Source organism: Lepus europaeus, chromosome 14 (assembly GCF_033115175.1).
Source record: "Lepus europaeus isolate LE1 chromosome 14, mLepTim1.pri, whole genome shotgun sequence".
In the NCBI taxonomy this organism is placed as follows: Eukaryota; Metazoa; Chordata; class Mammalia; order Lagomorpha; family Leporidae; genus Lepus; species Lepus europaeus.
In genome coordinates, this window is record NC_084840.1 from 14,919,492 (window position 1) to 14,941,424 (window position 21,933).

Below are 21,933 nucleotides of genomic sequence, written 5' to 3' on the forward strand. Positions count from 1 at the left end.
TTCAGTCCGAACTCTTGCACTGGCTGCTTTAATGCTCTATTGTATGCTAGAGAACATAATCTGAGAACCTGAATGTCATGGTCAACACTTCAGAGGTGGCTCACAAAGACTCAATGGAACCGAGAGACTCCACAAGGACAGCCGCCTTGTTAGCAGGAAAGGGCGACATGCTCTAGGGGAGCACTGTGGTAGCTGTTACGACAGACACTGGGAATCCTAAAACAGTCTCATCTCCACACACACACACAAAAAAAAAAAAATAGAGAGAAAAGCACAGAATGCCAAGGCCTGCCTTCTGTGGCCCCTGAAATCTCTTTAGCTCTGGCATTGCCCACCCGGAGGTGTACGACCACAATGGAAGTGCTGGCAACTGTTTTGAATGCTCTGCCTGCTTCATCTGGATTTCCAAGCCAGCGTGACATGCAGGCCTCCCATTTAGGTCCTGCAACTAAGAACTCTGCTAGCCTTTTGAAATGTCATCCTCTTTGTAAAAAACAATTCCACCCACATTATCTTGAAACCTATCTTTGCTTAATATATGTGTCAGCAGTTTTCTTTACCACATTTTCCCAGGTCCACTAAAAGAAAGAACAAAAAACTATTGTGGCCCATTACTAGGGAGTATGATTCTGCCATCTGGCTCAAATATCCTTGAGGTTAATTGTTGATGATAAAACATTCAACATAAGGCCCTTCCCATTTGCTGGCGCATAGAAAAGAAATTAAACAATGATGGGAGGTAGGCATGGGTGCAGTGCTCAAGATGCCTCTCTTAGGATGCCTCTTGAATCAGAGTGCCTGGGTTTGAGTCCCAGTTCCACTCCGATACCAGTTCCCTGCTAATGTGCACCCTGTGAAGCAACAGATGATAGTTCTACGACTTCAAGTCTCTGCCACCCACCTGGGTATCCCAGACTGAGTTCCTGGCTCCTGGTTTCGGGCTGGCTATTGTGTCCAATCAATCAGCATGTGGAAGATCTCTCTCTCTCTCTCTTTCTGCTTTTCCAAGAAATAAAAATAAAGTAAGTTTTCTTTTTCTTTCTTTCTTTCTTTTTTTTTTTTTTGACAGGCAGAGTTAGACAGTGAGAGAGAGAGAGAAAGGTCTTCCCTATGTTGGTTCACCACACAAATGGCTTCTGTGGCCGGCATGCTGCGCTGATCTGAAGCCAGGAGCCAGGTGCTTCCTCCTGGTCTCCCATGCGGGTGCAGGGCCCAAGGACCTGGGCCATCCTCCACTGCCTTCCCGGGCCACAGCAGAGAGCTGGACTGAAAGAGGAGCAACCGGGACAGAACCAGCACCCTAATTAGGACTAGAACCTGGGGTGCTGGCGCTTCAGGTAGAGGATTAGCCTAGTGAGCCGCGGCGCCGGCCTAAAGTAAGTTTTCTAGTGAGAATGTGAACTAGTGCAGCCACTGTGGAAAAAGAGTACTGTGACTTCTTAAAACAAACAAACAAAAAAAACACAAACAAAATTAGCAATTTATTTTAAATAACCAGAAATCCTACTCCTGGGTATATACCCAAAAGACATGAATTCATTGTATCAGAGATACCAACTCTATCATTTTTAGAAGCAATGTTCACAGAAGCCAAAACATGGAATCAACCAAGCTGTCCATCATCAGACAATGGATGATGAAAATGTGGTGAAAATAAAATGGAATACTACTCAGCTGTAAAAAGGAACGAAATTGCATCATCTGCAGCAAATATGGATGCAACTGGAAGACATCATTTTGAGTGAAATAATCCAGACACTGAAAGACAAATAATGTACTTTCTCCCTTTTATGTGGGAGCTAAAATTAGAAACAAAACATCACAATCTGAACACAGGATGCTGAATACTAGAGGCTGGGAAGGCAAAGAGGAATAAAAGGAGTTTGGATTAAAAAAATAGGGGAAGTTGGGTATGGTTCATTGTGACAAAGATACTAATCTGAGATGCTAGTGGGGAAATGGGAGAGGGTATACAGGAACTCTTTGTATAAATATATAACAATTTTTATTTGGTAAATTTAAAACTGTTCTGAAATAAAATGTTTAAAAAAACTTTAAAAAATTCCAAAATCACTAATTGATAGAGATAGTAAATCTCACCCAAAAGAAAGAGGGGCCGACATTGTGACAGAGTGGGTAAAGCCACTGCCTTTGACACTGGCATCCCATGTGGGTACCAGTTTGAGTCCCGGCTGCTACACTTCCAATCCAGCTCCCTGCTAATGCACCTGGGAAATCAGTGGAAGATGACCCAAGTGTTTGGGCTCCTGCACCCACGTGGGAGACCCAGAGGAAGCTCCTGGTTACTGTTTTTGTACCAGTCCAGCTCTGGCCGTGGCGGCCATTTGGGGAGTGATGAAAGATTACTGTCTTCTCTGTCTCTCCCTCTCTGTGTAACACTGCCATTCAAAAAAATAAATAATTTTAAAAAAATAGAAAATAATGGCAGTAGTGATGAAATTAGTATGAGTATTAGCATATAGTTTTAGTATGAGTAATATAATTATATAGAATTAGTATGAGTATCAATGATGAGAAGAAGGATCTAAAAAACACATGCCTAAATGTAACATGGTATGCCAGCTACATGGCATCCCATTTGAGTGTCAGTTTGCATCCTGGCTGCTCTACTTCCAATCAAACTCCCTGCTTATGTGCCTGGGAAAGCAGAAGATGGTGCAAGTGCTTGGGCCCTTGCCACCCACATGGGAGAGCTGGGTGGATTTCCAGGCTCCTGGCTTCTGCCTGGCCCAGCTCTGGCTATTGCAGTCATTTGGGGAATGACCCAGTAGATGGAAACACTCTCTGTCTCTCTCCCCCCCCCCCCCTCTCTCTCTCTGTGTGTGTGTGTGTGTGTAACTCTTCTTTTCAAATAAATAAATAAATCTTTTGGGAACAAAAGGTGACAAGTGAGAGAACACCCTGGTCAGCTGGAGGTGGTCAGATGGCCAGTTCTCTCAAATCATGTCCCTGAGCTATGACTGCTATAGAAGTTGAAGGCATCCCAGAAATCATAGTTTACAGATGGGATTCTGTCTTCATCTGTCTCATTTCTGCTCTGAAATGGTTCTGGGACTATGACTTTCTTGTTACTAGGGCCTGTTGGATAGGTTACGCGGTATAGGATATACATCCCAAGGGGAAGCCAGGTCTTGACCTTGAATATTCTTGAGGCACTCATAGGTGGAGCTGCCCTGACCCCAAGTATGTGATTAGTACTTTTGTTAATTGTGCTTATGCTGTGCCTACCTAAAACCCTCAGTGACATCACTCTTTTGATGAAGATGGATCCCGGAACACAGAGAATGACAGGAGTGAATTTTAAGATAAAGATAATTAAAAATGAATCTTAATGAAGAATGGGATGGGAGAGGGAGTGGGAGATGGGATGGTTTGCAGGTGGGAGGGTGGTTATGGCGGGGGAACCGCTATAATTCAAAAGTTGTACTTTTGAAATTTATATTTAATAAATAAAGTTTAAAAAAAAAGACCCAGTTGTTACAGTTATTATTTGGAGTATATCTGAGGCCTTCTCAATGTCTGTAGATTTATTGGAACAAACTCCTTACGACACAAGCTACTGTACTACAGCACAGGAGACATTCATCCCTGTTTTACGATTTCCTGCCTCCCATGACAGGTGCATGCTCCAAGAACTGGGAAAAATAGGATTCTAGTCAACTAATAATGACACCACCTTTTTATATCCTACACACACAAACAGGAAACACATGACTTAATGAAATACTCCTACAAAGTACACAGAACAACATATACCAGTACAGTAGTGCCTATGTTTTCATAAAAATGAACTGATATATTAGATGAATTATTGGATTCCCATTCTCAAAGAATTTAAGAGTCAGTCAATCAATTTTATGTCAAAACTGTTCCAAACATAATTCAGTATTCACTTTTATAAACCTAAAACTTTAAGACACTTATTTCTCTGATCATCACTATGAACATCAATTATTTTTTGCAAACTATTTAATCAGGATAATTTTGAAAATGTAAGTTTTTGAAATACTGCTCATTTAGGATTGTGCAGACATAGAAGCTAGCTATCTTCAAATTTAAGATTTTTTAATGATAAAGTGTTCTGCAAACATACAGAAGTTTATTTTTAAAACACGTGTTCTGAATTAAATGAGATTTAATGACCTTGTGTACTTACACATTTTGTTGTGAATTAAGTTGGTTATGAATCAATGTGGGTGAGGAATCAATTTTTCTCATGTTTTTGATATTCTCTTGTCTGTGCAATTCTGTGTTTAAACAAGAGCTCAGTAAGTAGGTAGTGAATTAAAGTAACACAGTGATCCAGCCTCTATCTTTTCACCTTGCTGACAAACTATGCAATTTGGTCAACATTCCCTTCACTCCTTATTTATATAGTAAAACATCCATGATGATGTGTGAATATTTCAATGAATGACTAAAGTCACTTATGAAGAGTAAAGCAAAAACTAGATGAAAATTGTGAATAACTACTGAACTATAAAATTAAGAGTAAGAGTTTCTTTAATGGCCTTTGAAGTGAGTATTTAATAACATTGGAAAGACGAATTAGAGTTCTTTTTCATGGATCAATAATGGAACTTCTTCAGGATAGTCAACATGACTTTAGAAGACAATGTCCAGTTCACTGAAGAGTTTCCCAGACTGAAGAGCAACACTGCCCAGGGAAACATTGCCATAATAGTTCTCAGTCCCTGCTATTATGTTGTCCTTGACCTTTAGGTAAAGCTCTACCACAGTAGGCTGAGATCACACATAGACTCACAAGATACAAGTTCTAAAATAGTGGATATCTTCAAAGATACCTTCAAGTGAATGAAAAAAATCTATGCAGTAGGAATTCTATCAGATATAGAATATAATAAAAAATGCTCTAATGTTTCTAGAATGAGTTTCTGTAGCAAATTTTACTATCTGACCTAAAATGATGAATGATTTGTTCTTTTTAGAAAGTTGAGAACTAACAAGGAAATTTTCAGGTAATGATTTATATTTTTTTCTCCAAGTTTGAGTCAGAGTTTCAGTCTAGAAACATTCAGTTGATTAACGCTTAGAGTCACAAGATAACAGGTCTTGTGAGTCCAACCAAGTCTACAACTAAACCAACATATAGTGTCATGGAAACTTTAGAAAATGTCAAAAACAAGTAAGGTATGAGACTTTCAGATTTCTATGAACATCTTTGTAATTCATGCGGATTCTATTAACTTTGAACCAAGAGTGAGACTGTCTAGATTTTCTTCTTTAAACCTTGAGAACATGAATTATGTTGATGCCCCATGCCTTCCTCAGAGCTGGTAGTCAATAAACAATTGAGCTTGATTGTAAAACAGCTAGATTGTATGACTCTGACAGCACTACCCTTGGATACAACATGGTCCCTTTGTGAGGATTATTGGTGGTTAAACTCATTTGGGAGGAAGCTGTAGCGAAGCTCAGCATATTTACTAAAATGTTATGAGATTGATTTTTTAAAATTTCAATCATTTGATACACTTTTTTGAGGCAGAATATAACATGTTGAATAGGTAAATGAGATAAACATAAAACTAATGGATCAAGGGAAATATGACTGAGAACAAACTTATTTCATAAAACAAATATGAGTATAATTGATGCAGGAATAAAAAGTGTTTTATACACACAGGTCAAATCTTATTGTCATGGATTTCAATAGAGTTCAGTATACAGAAGTTTTCAATAAATTAGTACAATAAATGGCTTTTCTCATGGTGCTTCTATATGTTTTATCTCAATCTTTCTTGTGATGGAACTCATTAGAGATATTTGACCTGGATGTCGAGGTATTGATTGACCACGATAATATGAGAAGGGGCTGATATCCTTTCTAGAATGGACACAATCTTGCATTTTAAAACATGCTTTGTTACCTTGACATTTGTCTCCCACCTATTATTCCATATAGAAAAATCAGGGGAAAGCCATGAATCAAAGCAGCTGGACATGTGGATGACATCTCAACTGTGGTTCAAATCTTAACCATATACCATAGACAGTACAGCATTTTGGACTTACTATTTGGTACTCTCTTTTGAAATTTCCTTATTTCCAAAACAGAATATTGGTTGTAATTATCTCACAGAAATTTGGTGAACATTGGGTGCAATATACATGGAACTATGATTCACTGATAGAGGCACTTAATAAATACCCTTACTATTATGAGATATGCAAGATAGGTGCTGTTATGAGGCAACTGAACAACAAAGGAGTGAAGTGCTTCTTTAGGAAGTGCAAAGTTTCTTATTAGAGCAAATAACTCAACTTTATTCCTAGCAGAACTTTTATCATAACTCATGTTGTTGTGAATCAAATAGACCCATGGTACCCTCTGTTCCTCTTTCTCCAGTCATTTTAAAGAAGGCAGCCATGAAATTGAAAGAGATAGACTCATCACTCCACATAATTTACTCCAAGCGTTTGCATTACTTGCTTGTTGCCTACAGCTTTGGTTCCCCTTTGTCGTCTAGTAAACTCTGAGGGTCTTTCCTCCTAAATAACGTCCCATTATTTTGCAAACTATATCATCAAATTTTTGGAATCTGAGGTTTGACTCTGATCAAAGAAAAATTGCCTTAAATGAAAACATAGTGAATCCACATTTTGATAATAAAATGTTATATTTTATCTTACACATACTAATTAGGCTGATGTTTTTTAAGTTAGTTCTTGCAGTTGAACATCCGGTTCAGAAAATGCTGCAACTGTAATTCAGATCCAAAAATGCAAGTTAACTTTGACAGTAATTACAGAACTAAAGTTTTCCCTATTGAGTCCAAATGCTTTTGCTGACAATGTATTATGTATGAATATGTGTCTATGGTATAGATGCATCCAGTCCTCCTACAATGACAAACAATATCCAGATCTGAAATGAGCAAATATTACTGAAAGTCTACCTGATCTTCATCAAATAACATTTTCAACTAGGAAATTAATTTATGATTTAATATGATCTATTGCTGCTTACATTTTCTCCTTCATTCCCCCTGTCTAAATGTTACACTTATATGACTATTTGAATAAATTGACAATTTTTAAAAAAAGGATGAATAAAATCACAGAATTTTCTATTATTTCATATTATGGCTAGATCAATGACGTTTGATTTTTGTACTCTATGGATAGCTACAAGAGGAATCCAATTTCTATCTATTCTGCTTATAGGATACTCTAGAGGCAGAGATAGTCTGGTGGATAAATTGACTCATTTGAGAAATTGGTTTCTGGGGCCGGTGCTGTGGAAAAGGTAAAGCTGCCACCTGCGGTGCTGCCAGCATCCCATATGGGTGCCCGGCCTAGCTGCTCCACTTGCAAGCCATCTCCCTGCTAATGTGCCTGGGAAAGTAGCGGAAGATGATCCAGGATCTTGGGTCCTTGTACTCACATGGGGGAACCAGAAGAAGCTCCCGGATCCTGGTTTTGGATTGGTCCAGCTCTGGCCATTGTGGCCATTTGGGGAGTGAACCAGCAGATGGAAGACCTCTCTCTGCCCCCCCACTCCCCGTAGTTCTACTTTTCAAATAAATGAATAATATTTTTTTAAAAAAGAAATTGTTCTCTAATTTTCTTTTTTTGCATGATATGATACTTGTGATTATCATTTCCTCACCAAATTAGTTATATTTTTGTATAGACTTCATTAGAAACATATTCTTAATGTAGTTATAACTATATTTCAAATACATTTTATCATTCATTTTATGTTTATTATCTAACTTGATGTGATATTTTCCCTATGGGCTATCATTAGTTGTATGATATTGTTGATTTTGGGGATTTTATTAGTATCTCTACTTAAGACATTTCAAATTGAAGTTATTCCTGGTAGGACTTCAGTAAGTGCTCACCAGTTACAAATTCGTTCAATCTATATCACAGTCTGAATTAGCAAATAATTCATAGTTCAAGTTGCTCATATATAAAAAGAATCTGAATGAGCTTGAATTGATAAAATTCAGGGTAAAAGTGTGTGCAGATTTCCTCAACAGTCACTCAAAAACCCAGTTTCCTATAATGAAATTAGCAGCAGAGCTAATTCAAATAGAATAAATCTGGTAATACCTTGAGGATGTTCACTCTGTGACTCTTGGTATTAACGTCTAAGTCAGCACTTGGGGACTTCCCAGAGTCTCATCATGTGGTTTCAGTCATAAGCATTAATAAGACGCCTGCAGAGAATTCTCCCTTCTGTTGTGGTAGCCAATGATTCTACATCATGACAAAGTTGTGGAGAATGATTCCCGCCCCCCAACAAAGGTCTTTACAAATAAATGACCATGTTGTTTCATGATTGCACTTGACTTGTGAGTAAAATGCATTAGCTGAATTACCTAAAATCCCCTTGAGCTGTATGATTTTACATGGAAGACTTCATACAGGAAACCCACAAATTCCAATGAAGAGTCAGCAGATTCTATTCAATACAAGTCACATTTAGAAATCAAAGTTATATATGAAGGAGCTTGAAAAGTGAAATGAAATACTTAAAGAGGATAATCTAGAATAAGTGCAAGGAAGATCGTAATCTTAAAAAAGATGGACCTCTTGGCATATGTATGGAGAATATTTTGAGAGCTTACAAGTCAGTATTTGGTAAGGGACTCACTCTGAGTTCACCATGCAGAAGCATGGTCTAGATCCCTGGAAGTCTATGAACCCTACAATGCCCAGAGACTGATTACGAAAGTGAGGTCCAAAGAGAGATACCCAACTATTCAGTGACCTATCTTCTAACTCCTCATCCTGTGATTTTCTTATTTACTGTATTACCATAATGAAAAATAGCCAAGGATTCTGAAAAAATATAGCTGAATTGGCCAGAGTTTTAGAGAAACAATAAGGAACAAAACCCAAATATATGACGCTGACTCTAATAATCTGGAGGAGAATAATACTGGTAGCTTAAAGGCTAATGAAGATGACAAATGACAGAGAAAAAGAAAATAAAGAATAAGTTCAACAATAATTCAGTGATAACATTTGCAGTTCTTCCGGCCAAATTATAATATGAGTCTTGAAAGGGCAGCTTTCCATATTCTCAAATGTATTTTATAGAAAAGACATGATGATTTTGAGTAAATGATTTGTTATATAAAACTTACAGGAGAAACAGTTTTAAATAACTTATAACACCCCAAGCAATGGCATAGTTGAAATTGTCTTAATTGGTTTTTATTTGCTCATGTACATCTAGCATAAAAGATCAGGAATTATTTTTACTAAGGACTACAATGTACTCTGGTTTGAATTTGGGAAAAAAAAATGGAGTTTTCACACTCATCTGTCTTCATCTTTAGACCATGTTAGCCCAATCATTGCCTGGAGTAAATGTGATATAACTGCCCAATCCTGAAATAATATGTAGCACATAAATGCAAGTAGAAAATAGTTTAGGTGGGCAGCAAGCTCAGGTATCTAACCAAGGTACTTTAGTCGCACCTTTTCCTTTAGGGACTAAGGCTTTTGAATTAAGATTTACGTTGACTTAATATGTTGCTGTCCAAATAATCTAATTATGAAGGGAACTATATGGGAAAAATCCATCTACTCTGGGTACCACTGAAGTTCTCTCTGCGGATGAAGTCTGGGAAAGCACAGGACAGTGAAGGAGCTAGTGCAGAATGGCTCTCCTGGCAGACAGGAGTGTTGTTAACAGGTCGGTCTGTGTGGCAATGATCACCACATAGTTTATGCAAATATCTAGTAATACTTATTCAAATGAGGATCTTGGTTTCAGTACACTTTTTCAGAAATGCTTTTTTTTTTTTTTTAGGGGAAATCAAATGAATAGGCAAAAACCATCCTAAAGTCAATGTTCATGCCTCTAAGCTATTGCCTATATCATCTTAGCAAACCAAATTCAACGCCATCTGTGTGGTTTCTCAGAATATTTATAAATAAGTAACAACACAAAATAGACAACAAAAAGGCGGAATACAAAAATTAATACACAGGCATGAAGCTAAGTGTAACACAGGTCCATTTATAAAAAATAATAAAATGGGAGAAATTGAGACAGTGCTAAAACATAATGTTTCAATCAGATTAACAAAACCTTGTATATTAAGAAAAGAGTTAAAATTTAAGAGATTCAATTCTAAAGAATTTGAATAAAAGGGAGGTAGGAGATATATTTTCTCAGTTCCTACAACCAAGGTAATCAACTGAGGGAAGGAGAGTCTTTTAATTTAAATCAATATTAATCAACATTACGGCTTTTAAACTAAAAATATGCAAGTAAGTAGTTTTCAGTGAGTATGTTCATTTGCAAAAAGTCCAGTAATTTTAAGATAAATTTTTATTAAACTAAATTTTATTAAATTTTATTTACTTATTAAGATAAATTTTATTATTAATTTGGAATCTCATAGTTAATACTTTTTTTTTAGAATTGTTTTTGATATATGTCACTGTTAAAGGGTATAAATGAACAAACAGAAGATGCTCTACCACCTGTTCAGATACTGATTGCTTCTATAGCTAGAGGTAAATCAGAAAATGGAACGGAGATTGGGCTTTTCAACTGTATATATAATTTGAATGGCCTGGAATAAATAGAGCACAATATTAAAAAACACTGAACCTTGGTGGTAGAAAAGTGGATATGTTTGTTGAATGGCTTTCCTTTTCTAGAGTGTTAGTAGGAAAATTTAAAAGAAATGATTATATAAAGTTTTCTATGGCCATATCAAAGATAATTCATTTAGATAAAAATCACTGTATTAGGTATATTCTTACAAAATTCACTATAACAGCAAATATACCAATCTGGTTTAAATGCAACTTGTATTTTAATATCTGAAGCTGTATCATGGAGAGGAGTTATATGCACCATTTATGAGGTGGGTGTAAAACTTGGAGAGCTTTTCAAAACTTTTTAAAAACGGTGTGGCCAGCATTAACCACTGGATTTTTTTTTTTTTTTTTTAATGTTATGAGGCTTGCATGCAGTGTCCAATAAAAGCAGAGCACTTGCAAAAATGCTGCACCTGGAACAGGGAGGAGTGAGGAGGGCAAAGGTCAGAACCAGACCTTAATAACCATGGACTCAACAGACTTTAGACTCAGTGAAAAGTCCAGAGGACCCCTGCAGCGTCATCTTACAACTCTGATTTTCCTCTTCTCAACATGTAGTATAATCCATAAATACAACCACATCACTAGCAGCCTAGTTTTTGTTGTTGTTGTTGTTGTTTTTTTTTTTTTTTTTGCCTAGCTCCCTCCCACCCACCACCTCCCCTGCACCCACAGCTTTACAAAATTAACCCCTTTCTGTCCTCAGACTAACCAAGGAATGAATTTCCTCACAGTCACTGTCCTTAGCTTAAATTGTTCATTCCTTTCAGGGCAAGGGGCACTTTGTGAAGTGGGTTATAATAACCTGAGTAGTGTGGAGTCTTTCATTTCTCCCACGATATTTTGAATAATGTTTGAATAATAGATGCCTAATAGTAAGGTGCAATCAATTACACAAAAGAGTGAAATGTTGCTTTATGTATGCATCTTACACTTAGATTTATAATTAAAATCCTCAGAGAAACGTTTACTTTTGGTTTCCTACCTCACTGAGGTGTACACTTCCATATGGATTTCTGGATAACCCAGATGTATGATGAAGATATCTAGAACCAATTCTTTGAGATGGCCTCCTAATTTCACATGATCTGATCCAATTTATACTCTCACTCGTGTGGACGTGGTCTCTGTTCCTACTTGTGTTTTGCTGAAAAAAGTGGTCCCTTTAAGTCGAACTAGTAAATTCCTCACAGGAAATATATCAAATCAAGTATGAACCGCAAGAATGAGTCAAGAACGCCCCACAAGTGCACTGGCTGGGAGTCGCCTTCCACTCAAGAGCGCTCACTCCTTGAGCTAGAAGAGAGAGCTGCCCAATCAGACTCCCTGCAACTGCGTTACTCCCTTTACAACACCGCCTGTTTTCAGGAGGCCAAAGACGTTTGCATCTCCCTCTGCATTTATCCTTCAGATGTCATGCCTTGCCCTTTAACCCCACACCCTTTACAGTTAAAAATATAAAATTAAAACAAAACAAAACAGCTCTCGGTGCGACCCACAGGCCACGCAATTAAGGGGCGAGGCAAAGTCCTTAGTAAGCAGAATGGCTGAGAACTTAGCAGGCCCGGTGAGAAACATCAACTGTGCAAAGGCCCCTTAGGAGGAGCCTGCAACTAGATACAGTGTCCCAGGAAGTCAGATACAGTGTCTCAGAGAAGTCCTAGGGCCTGGGCTTCTCAAAGATCTGCCTCCCACGGATCATCACAGCCTCGCAGGACAGGAAGGAGGACCAGGTGGTGGGCAGACATCTTGCAGAGCTTCCATAACTGCATAGAATTTCTCCTGTGCTGTTCACCCAAAGAGTCAGGATACACGAAGGCAGGCAGGGTGGTGAATCTCACCCATGACCCCACACAGAGATAGGCTTTTAAAAATATTTCTTAAAATATTTCTGATCATCTGTGATCTTGAAGAATTGAGACCTGCCTAAATATTTTTTAGAGTAATATGGCAAAAGAGGAAAATGGGAGTAGCTCAGGGTTCTATTCCTTATTTAATTCTGCTTTTGCTTCTCAGTTCAGACGTCTAAAATTATAATGCTAAAGTAACTGCAATAAATTTTCCCAAGATTCCATAGTTTGTCACCACCTGTCTACAGGATTTGATTCATTGCTAATTAAAATCTATCACTTTGAAAGTAAAGCCAAGCTTTAGACTCCATATTGTGCTTGAGGTTTCTGTTTATACTTTGGTTTTTTGAAGTTCTTCAGAACATTTTACTCATTTGGGGTAGAAGTACAAGAATTGGCTAACTCGTTGCTATATATTTATTTTTCTAATAGATTTTTATAATTCATGAATGAGGGGATATCATCCAGGATGAGAAGTATTGATCCACACAGGCACTTAAAGGCATAAAGGGTGTTCTCAAATTTTGGTAGCATAAGTTGCCTCACAGACACCTGCATATCCGTATCTATATACGATCTCAGATATTTAAAAGTTTACAACTCATAATGAATTGAGTTCATATGCTGGTGATTTCGCACATGTTTTCATAGTTGTTAATCCCTTGGGCTAAGACAATTTAACTTTTGTGTAATTTTGATGCAAAGAAATTTTAATTGATCTTATGGTTTTTCAAACCATACTATTAGTGTGGTTTTTCACGTGGCATCACATTTTTGACAACTAGTAGATTTACTTGAGATAAGGGTTATTTGAAGAAGAATAAGCAAAGAATAGCGACTCTGTGAGGCCACTTCGATATCTTTTAATGATATGCATAATTTGGAGTTTTCTTATTTTTAGCAGATGTACCTTTGGTTCATTAGTGTCAACATCAGCATCAGGGTAACTTGTCTTCATCTAACATCTCTACCAACTGAGAATTCAGCTTTTAAAAATTGAACACCTTGGGTTCTCTCAGTAATAAATTATAAGGATAATTTTTTGAGTCAAGAATCTGTCAAAAAGGAGGAAAAGGGAGAAACCTAGATGCTGACTTCCATAGCATAAAGAATTTGCTGAGCTACACTGAACACATAGATCAGCTTCCATTCTTGATACAGTTCACTTATCAAGTTCAAACGAAATCTCCAGCAAAAATATTTTTCTTTAAAAATGACTATACATATAATGAACCAAGAATTTTAGACGGTGAATATTTTCATGGTAAATTTAAAAAGCATATATTGGAGTATCTTCTAATAATGATGATTTATTTAAGGACAGGTCAATAAAGTTAGTGTTATCATTGAACCATTATGCCCATATTTAATGTATTTTTTAACCAATAAGTTGCTTACCAGCCAGTTGAGATTGTATAAGTGAATGACTGTACAAGTGAAAATTTTTGGCTATTTGTGGTGGAATGACAGAAACAGCCAACTCAAATAATTTTCATCACTGACTAATTTTGCAGCTAAATTAATATTAATAAAAATTAAATGTTTCCGATTAGTTTAGATCGGCTAGAAAGGATAAGACACAAAGACCAAACTGAGGCAGGGCCCTCTACAATGCCTCTAGTGATTCCTCTACTGGCCCTTCCTCTGCACATGGGCAATTAGAATTGAAAATCCTGTGCTGATTTCATTCGCTGGAATTTTTAAGCAGGTCAGGAAGAAAGATGTTATTGAAAGGAAAAGTCTCATCTAAATAAGAAAGGAGCACGTGGCCATCTGGTCTTAGCTATACATATAAAAAGTTATTTCAGCTGAACTGCAGGCTTCATGTTTAAAAGGGTGTGCCAAAAATCAAACCAAAATCTGTTTACCGTAAAACATCCCAAATGTTTCTTTTTCAACCTCGGAATATGCAATGCACAGTTCATTTCCTATCTGGGATTCGTGAGCCCATTTGACCCCAGCCCCTCACGGAGTTTGACGGAGTTTCAGACAGTGAGACATTCAATCACTTTCCCAACACTTTTCCTGCATAGGGTGTCAACAGGATCGTGCAGCTTTTGACAACTGTGCAATTGTGAAAACAACTTGGATAGTTTTCCCTCGATTAATGTTAAGTGTTGTCTGCATGTAGGCTTCTGTGCGTGTGTGCGTGTGTGTGTGTGTGTTGGGGAGGGGGCGGAGAACAAAATCTGAAGCATGAAGCAGACAAACCAGTTCCCCTTCTTTTATCAACTGACTTGAGTTCTATGCACAGTGCTCAGGCATCTGCCCACAGTAACTCAGGCCTTGTGCCTAAAGGCTAAGCTTCAAAAACACCAATCTCTCTCTCTCTTTTTTTTTCATAAACAGAGATTATGAGTGTTGAGTCTGCTTATAGAAATCGTCTTCATGGTGGTCAGGAACAGAATGGTTTTTAAAAATACATATATTATTTTATACTGTTGGCTGAAATAGACTCCTATGTTTTTTATATGATTAAGGGGCATTTGTCATAATTCCAACATCAATACATTTATGAATCCAGTATCTGAGCATATCTCTCTGCCAGACAGCATAGACATAGCTGGTTGACACTGCCATCTAAATTTCATTGTATTAAAATGTGTCAATATTCTAGAGTGTTTTAAAAAACACTGTTTATTACATAATTACAGCAATTATTTCAGGTCATAGGACCTTTAAATATATTAAACACACACATATATACACTAAATATGCATGCATGTACAAAAATGATCATAACCTCAATATATGTTCTACCTAAGTATAAGTATTAAATAATTCTTCAAATAATAATTGGATTAAGAATATTCTAATATATGGAATGCAAGAATCTTTGTATATCTCTGACATAAGATATTCATTCGTTGTTTTTGTGTATCTATTATGGTTGTTATGCCATTTCAAATAAATCATTACCATTGTGTAAGAAGAATAAACTGTACTATAGTGAACTGTTCTTTCTCTGTTATGCTCTGAAAAACCATTTGTTCTTGAATTGGCGTTACGTAGTTCAACTATTTCAATCAAGTCCATTATCTGCTTGTCTTTGAAAGATGCCTTTTTAGGAACCTGTATCCCTAGTGGGCAGTGCCCTGTATTGTTCTTGCAAAGTGGTGAAATTTAAATCCAACTATTAACTCACTTTTTATCTTTGATAAGAAATTAGATAATTCATCATGGGGCAAGAACTCCACTATATGTTGGAAAAACTGTCTGTAAAAATTGTAGTGTCGGGCCCAAGAATTTCTCGAAAAAGTTATTTATTAGCTCACAGCAGCCTGTGAGCTCATAGAATGCCACCTAACTTGTGTACCTGACTTTTTTCTAAGTACAAAATGTGTGAATTCTTTAAGCTGTATAGCAACATGAAAGCAAAAAAGAACGAAATATTTTTTTCACTTGTTTTAAAACAGTAACACAATATCCTGGCAAAATGAATCTCTTTACTTTGTGTGTTGACATATAAATAGTGCTGTTCACACTCACATCCCCTGAAATCTTTTGAAAATTAATTCCTTTTTAAGATGTAAGAATAGAGAAGTATTAAGAACAAATTTTAAAATTCAAAAAATCATGAATCAAACACATGGTATATAGGAGCTAGTAAGTGTACTCATTCTACGTTAGTGAAGATTAATTTCAATTATATATAAAACTTTGGCAGTTGAGAGGTAGTATGTGTACACAGTCATCCTATATTTACAATTCCAGTGTGGCAATACCCTGTCGTGGTCAGGGTATTAAACTTTATTTGATTCAAGAAACATAAAATAATGTGCTTAAAAATGTATGTTAATAAAAGTATGAACACTTGTTTGGTGAGTAATTACATAATGTAAGACCCATGGAGTTGAACAATAAATAGAAACAGTGTACGGAAGCACAAAAAATTAACCCAACTATCATGCAATTCGGAGATGTGGTCCTATAAAAGCACATGAAATGAATATTATTTCTAAGTTATTTGTACAAAATTATTCTTCCCTTAAGGAACAAGTTAATAATAAAAAGGGTTTAAGGGCTCCAAAATTTTAAACAGAAAATAAGAAACACCAAGTCATAAGAAACACTGCTATTGTAGCATTTTTATCTAGATGATTTCAAAATGCTCATCCTTTCTATACCCTATTCCGACTGAAATTGAGTCACCTCTGAAATGGTCAACCAGCATATTGACAAGGTTTCCTAGAACGAGGAAACTCTGCCTGACTACATACATCTTGATAAACACACCCATACTGCCCCATAAACACATCTTGAAGAGACAGAGCTACAAATAAAATACTCCTTTCCTGTGGGTGTCGGTTAACCCTGCCAACATGTGAACTTCCTATGGGCACACACCCAACAGACACTGGCGATTAGGTGATTGAAAATGTTGCCCACAAAGGCAAAATTTTATATATGATGACATCACCAGCTAATCTGGATTTCTCTTGTGATAGAATGATATAATCGCTGGGCTCAGTGTGTGTGTGTGTGTGTGCGCGCGCGTGTATCTTGAGTGTGTTTTGGGTGTGTGTGTGTGTGTGGTGTGTGTGTGTTGGAGGGTTAGGCTTAAAAGAACAGCATCATCAGAAATGGTATATAACCTTCTGCAAGATTTGCAAGAACCTTTCTACAGACCTTTGACTTTTTCCAGATTCCATACAGTTTAAGTTCATTCAAAAATGCCACCCCTGCACAAGCAAATTAGGTTTTGTTTAGTTAGCACGCTGTTAATCCTAAAATACCCCGATGGGATCTGCTGAGATGAGATTTCTCCACCAAATGAGGCATGTGCATCTGTATAATATGGTGCAGGAGTTGCACGGTCCCTTGAGACCCGCCTTTGAACGGAGAAGACGTCTTGGCTTCAAAAGTAGTGAAAGGGTTAAAAATTGAGGCTGTCTAGGGTAAGAGAAAGGGGATATTGTTGTCTTTAATCTTTCCGCAGTATGTGTAAGACTTCCATCCCGGATCTGCACATAGCAGTGGAATAGGCTCGGCATGCATTGCGTGCAAGCTCCTTGATTGTAGAAGGGGGAAAAAAAAAAAAAAACCTGGCCGGAGTCCAGACAGGCTGGAGCTCTGTTGATCATTATGTCTAGCCTTCAGGTGTCTCAGCACACAGTGGGCGGTGGTGGGGGGAGGTGTAGATAACATGAGAGCAGACAAAGAAAAAAAAATGGTGTATTTTTAAAAGATTATGCGAAAATGTGTGTCCAAGTCCCTCCTTAAAAATGAATCCTAACGTCTCGGACTTTTATAATTAGCACACAAGCTCTGCTCTGGCAGCTCTCTTTAAGCCATAATTAGTTATGTCTGGAGCCTTTGAATAATTCCTTTCAATAATTGATGGAGTTAATATTCTCTCTTAAGAATGGGGAGGGTATTGTTTTCTTACAAACTCTTTTGGTTAGAGGCATTGTCCTTCAAAATCTTGATCAGTCATAATCACACTGATTTGATTTGCCTTTTAATTTCCAATGAGACTTAGCTTATAACTTTTTAAGGATTTGGATGATTCTGGAAGTAAAGGCATAAGGCATTGCTAGATTACCCTAGCTGGCTATTACAAGAAAGCAGTAATATCGAAACATTTTCTCCCATTTGTTTCCAATTATTTTATAAATTAAAAAAACCTGATTTATGCCGCTTCTATTTGAAACTCCTTCAAAAAATCTGAACCGTGAACGCAACTTAGATGCTAACCATATCTTTTGCCTGCTAACGAAGGACAAGAAACCGCAGATTATTTTATTCTTCTAGCATTCTTCTATAAAGAAGCTTCCCCGTGTTTCCTCCCCACCCCCACATCCTCACTCCACCCTATTAGGAATTTAAAAAAAAAATCTTTATACACGGAAGGCTGGATCCAAAGACAGAAAGCTGTCTTTTCCTTCTAAACACTGGACACGTCAGTCACCTTCCCTGCCACGAGGACTGCATTTCACATTTTGTGGAGGAAAACACTGAGAACAACTCAGTCTCTATCATTATTATAAAATGAAAAGAGGTGGTTAAAAAAATAAATAGAAGGAGAGCGCTGGCTTGAAGCCATTGTTCAGAATTTAAGAGCTATTTGCCTCCAAGTGTCTTTGCAGTCTTTCATAGCTCATTATAATAACTGTCAGATGTCTGGACAGTCTACAGTGCCCTTGTCAGGGGAGTCGGCAAAGTTTGTCTTTTATTTTTCCTGGGGACAGATCAAATCTGATTAGACATAAAGAGCGAGAAGAAGTGAACTAGGTACATATGTGTGTGCCTTCATTTATCCTTAGGAACAATGCAGCTCACTGGAGCAATGTTCCGGTGTGCAGCCTCCTGCAGCTACTCTTTGGAATGCCTGACTTTTATTTTCAATTCTTTATCTTTAACATAATAAAGCATGCAACAATTACCCCTGGAATATTTTCCTGCCCATTGAATGCCCTTTCACACTCACAGAGAAGCCTAGGCTAGAAAAAAATCCGCACATTTTTTGGTGCTGAGAACATAAAACTATTTTTAATCAGTACACTTGACGGAAAGAAAGGTATACTTACAATTTCAAAATGGTCATCTGCTCTAGTTCCTTGTTTTCCCGGAGGAAGAGCAGAGGCTTTTGCCAGGCTGTCCCCGGTGCAGGTGCAGAATCGGTTTTCATGCCGGAGGAAGGCGGAAAAGTGCTTCGGGAAGTCACTGGGAACTCAGCCCCTTGTGTGCAGGCATCCCTCGCTCCTGTGGAAGCTGTACTATCTGCAGTTCTGAATTGAACTAAATTACAGCCCATGTGAGACAGGGGCAGCGAGTCATGTGAGAGATACACGGCTATCCTATTGGCCACCAAGACAGAGCTTAGGCATTCTGCCTTTTCCACTATTGGTGAAGAGTTAAAACTGAAAGCATCTAGGTTCTCCTCTGAGGTTAGTTGTCTTTCATGTGTGGAAGGATGACTGTAGGTTTTTACAGCGACAGAATTAGTTAAGAAAGGGGCTGAAGTCATCCTTCACAGAGACTGGTGGGAGGAGATTGGAAGCGCAGCCTTTTCAAGATTTTTTTTCCTTTTTTTTTTTATTCCTTTGCCCTGCAGTTTTCTCTGTGATTTGCCTGTTTGCCTGTCAGGAAATTATTACTTGCTCCAACCCCCTCGGTTAACTTTGGAGGTGACAGAAAGTAAATTATCATCGCATTCCTTTGCGGAACTCAGCCTTGGTGGGAGGCACAGAAATGTGGTTTTCTTTTCAATGATGAGTTTTCAAATTTTATGTTGATACATAAAGAGGCTCTATTACAGTTCTAAACTCATAGACGGCATCATTTGTTAGTGACACCAGGGACACAGTTCATTTTTTTTTTTTTTTTTGAGAACTTATTATAGTTTGGAGAGAGCAGGGCGAAAATGATACCGGAAAACATTAAAAGGCAATAATATCAAATTAATTTAAAAGGGGGTTTCAGCTAATTCAGGATAGAGAGGAAATGCACTTTTCCACTCGAAGCCATCCTTTAATTTACCTCTTTCCGTGAGGCAGAGTGTCCAAAAACCATCAGCTATTTTTCAGTTACCCCAAGATTATTTATTTCCCCTGATTCCTTAAAGCATCTTTAGTGTATTTGCAATGATTCAGAGGTTTACGTTAGCTCAGAGATCACCAAATCCCCTATTTCCAATGTTAACAGTGAGAAAGATGGGCTCTCACAGCCACTATCTTGACACAGATACTGAGAGTTGTGCAAAGTAAATGGAGGACACATTCAAATTAACAGCAGTTTGCACTTCCCTCCATACCTCCTAGACGCCCGTCACTTTCTCCTAGGATTTAATTGTCATCGCAACCTACAGGGTCAGTGGCAAATGCTCAGATATATTAATAACACAGTAAGGCTTGGATTTGAACTTATCTGTGACAGATTTCACGTCTACTTTTTCAACTAGGTATGTTGCCTTGCAAAATAATAATAGATGTCACTTACAGGTACCTTCATTTTGTACCCAGGTAACCCGTGGGCCCTTCACCTCATCTCGTTCAATCACTGCAACTATTAGAGAATTATTTTGTTATCCCCATTTCACAGATAAGGAAATGAGGCTCGCTGGCTTGTGACTCACAGCTACTTCCATTTATTTTGCATCCCACCTCAAGTTTCAGCTTGGGTGAATCAGGCTGGGTATAACACATTTTGGCAGCAATGTAGCATGTACTGTGGTCATCTAAGCATGTTTGAGGCTCAGATCATACCACTAAGTGGTCCACATGGGACTGGATATACGCATTTCGGGCAGCTGTGAACCCATATTTACAACTGGGCTCCTACAAGAGGCTTTGGAAGGGGCATTGCAACCATAGGAGCTGCCACCTTCGTGGAAGGAACACACTCTCCCAGGACACCAGTTTGGGCCATAAGCCTGGGTGAAAGTCTGAAACTCATTAAATACTGAGGTAAGACAAGCCCTGGGCCCTTTCAAAAATGGTGTCCAAAATTCCATCTCAGCTAGGGAAATGTCAAGAATCTACACAGAATTTCCTGAAGTAAACCCATCCTACAGCCTGAGTCATACAAATTAAAATGAACTTCTCACTGCCTCCAGCCTCCTGTGGTTTGTTTGTAGACTGGAGGTAATGAAGGAAGGAAGGTATGACTACATCTTCATTGGTGTTTCCAAAGGCACACATTGCTGCCTTGAGACTTTTTAATAGGTTAAGCTAGGGTATGTTAAGTGGGTCCAGGGTAGAATTAAAGGTAACTTTTGGTCCTCTTCTTTTCTTTTCATAAGTGGTACTCACTTTCCTACATTATCCATCACTTCACACTGTGGAGAATACTTCTGGGTCTACTCTCTCATATGCAACTATATTCTGTCATCCATATTTTCATCAAATACATTTTCTACTCTATTGTAAATATCTTAAGGACTGGGCAAGAGCTCATCATTTTTATAAATGCACACTAATGTATATATCATAGACGATGTGAGGAAAATGACTTTTTTTCAGTTTTGCAGTGAGCTATTCACCAGTACTCATTAGAATGGAAATTAATCTGATAATGTTAACATGTTTAAAAATTTCAAAATAGAGTCTAAATAAGTCAATCTGACACCGGAAAACCAGTAGGGAAATTATTGTGAGACCACAGACTCTCCGCAATATTGGTCTCAATCAAGCACATCCAACACTTAATACTGGCTACACTCAGGTTCCAATATTGGCATGCGTTGCCTGAAGCCCTCTCTGCAGTCATCGAACTTCTTCAGTCCTCATTCATCGGAGACCAGACATCTGACTCTCAGATTCCCTTTTCATTTTGAGTGCTACCATACCCTGGTCTACTGAATGTTCCCGAGGGCAATATAGTCAACAATCTAACATCTCAGTTCACTGACCTCAGTTCTTCCACTCTCATCACACAGGCTCATTCTCTAGAGCTCAGAACATTTTTTAACTGCAAGATTAAGCCATCTATTTTCCAAACACCATCGTCAATTCTTCCAACT

The 21,933-nt window shown here is 37.8% G+C and overlaps 1 long non-coding RNA gene across 1 annotated transcript in view; it reads right to left on the reverse strand.

Moving 5' to 3' along the window:
* Nucleotides 1-19,221, reverse strand: part of LOC133773760 (uncharacterized) — a 117,077-nt gene extending 97,856 nt beyond the window's left edge. Inside the window, exon 1 of the long non-coding RNA XR_009867967.1 lies at nucleotides 19,001-19,221. This is a non-coding gene — a long non-coding RNA (uncharacterized LOC133773760). The remainder of the gene's footprint in view (nucleotides 1-19,000) is intronic.
* Between the last annotated feature and the right edge of the window lie 2,712 nt (nucleotides 19,222-21,933).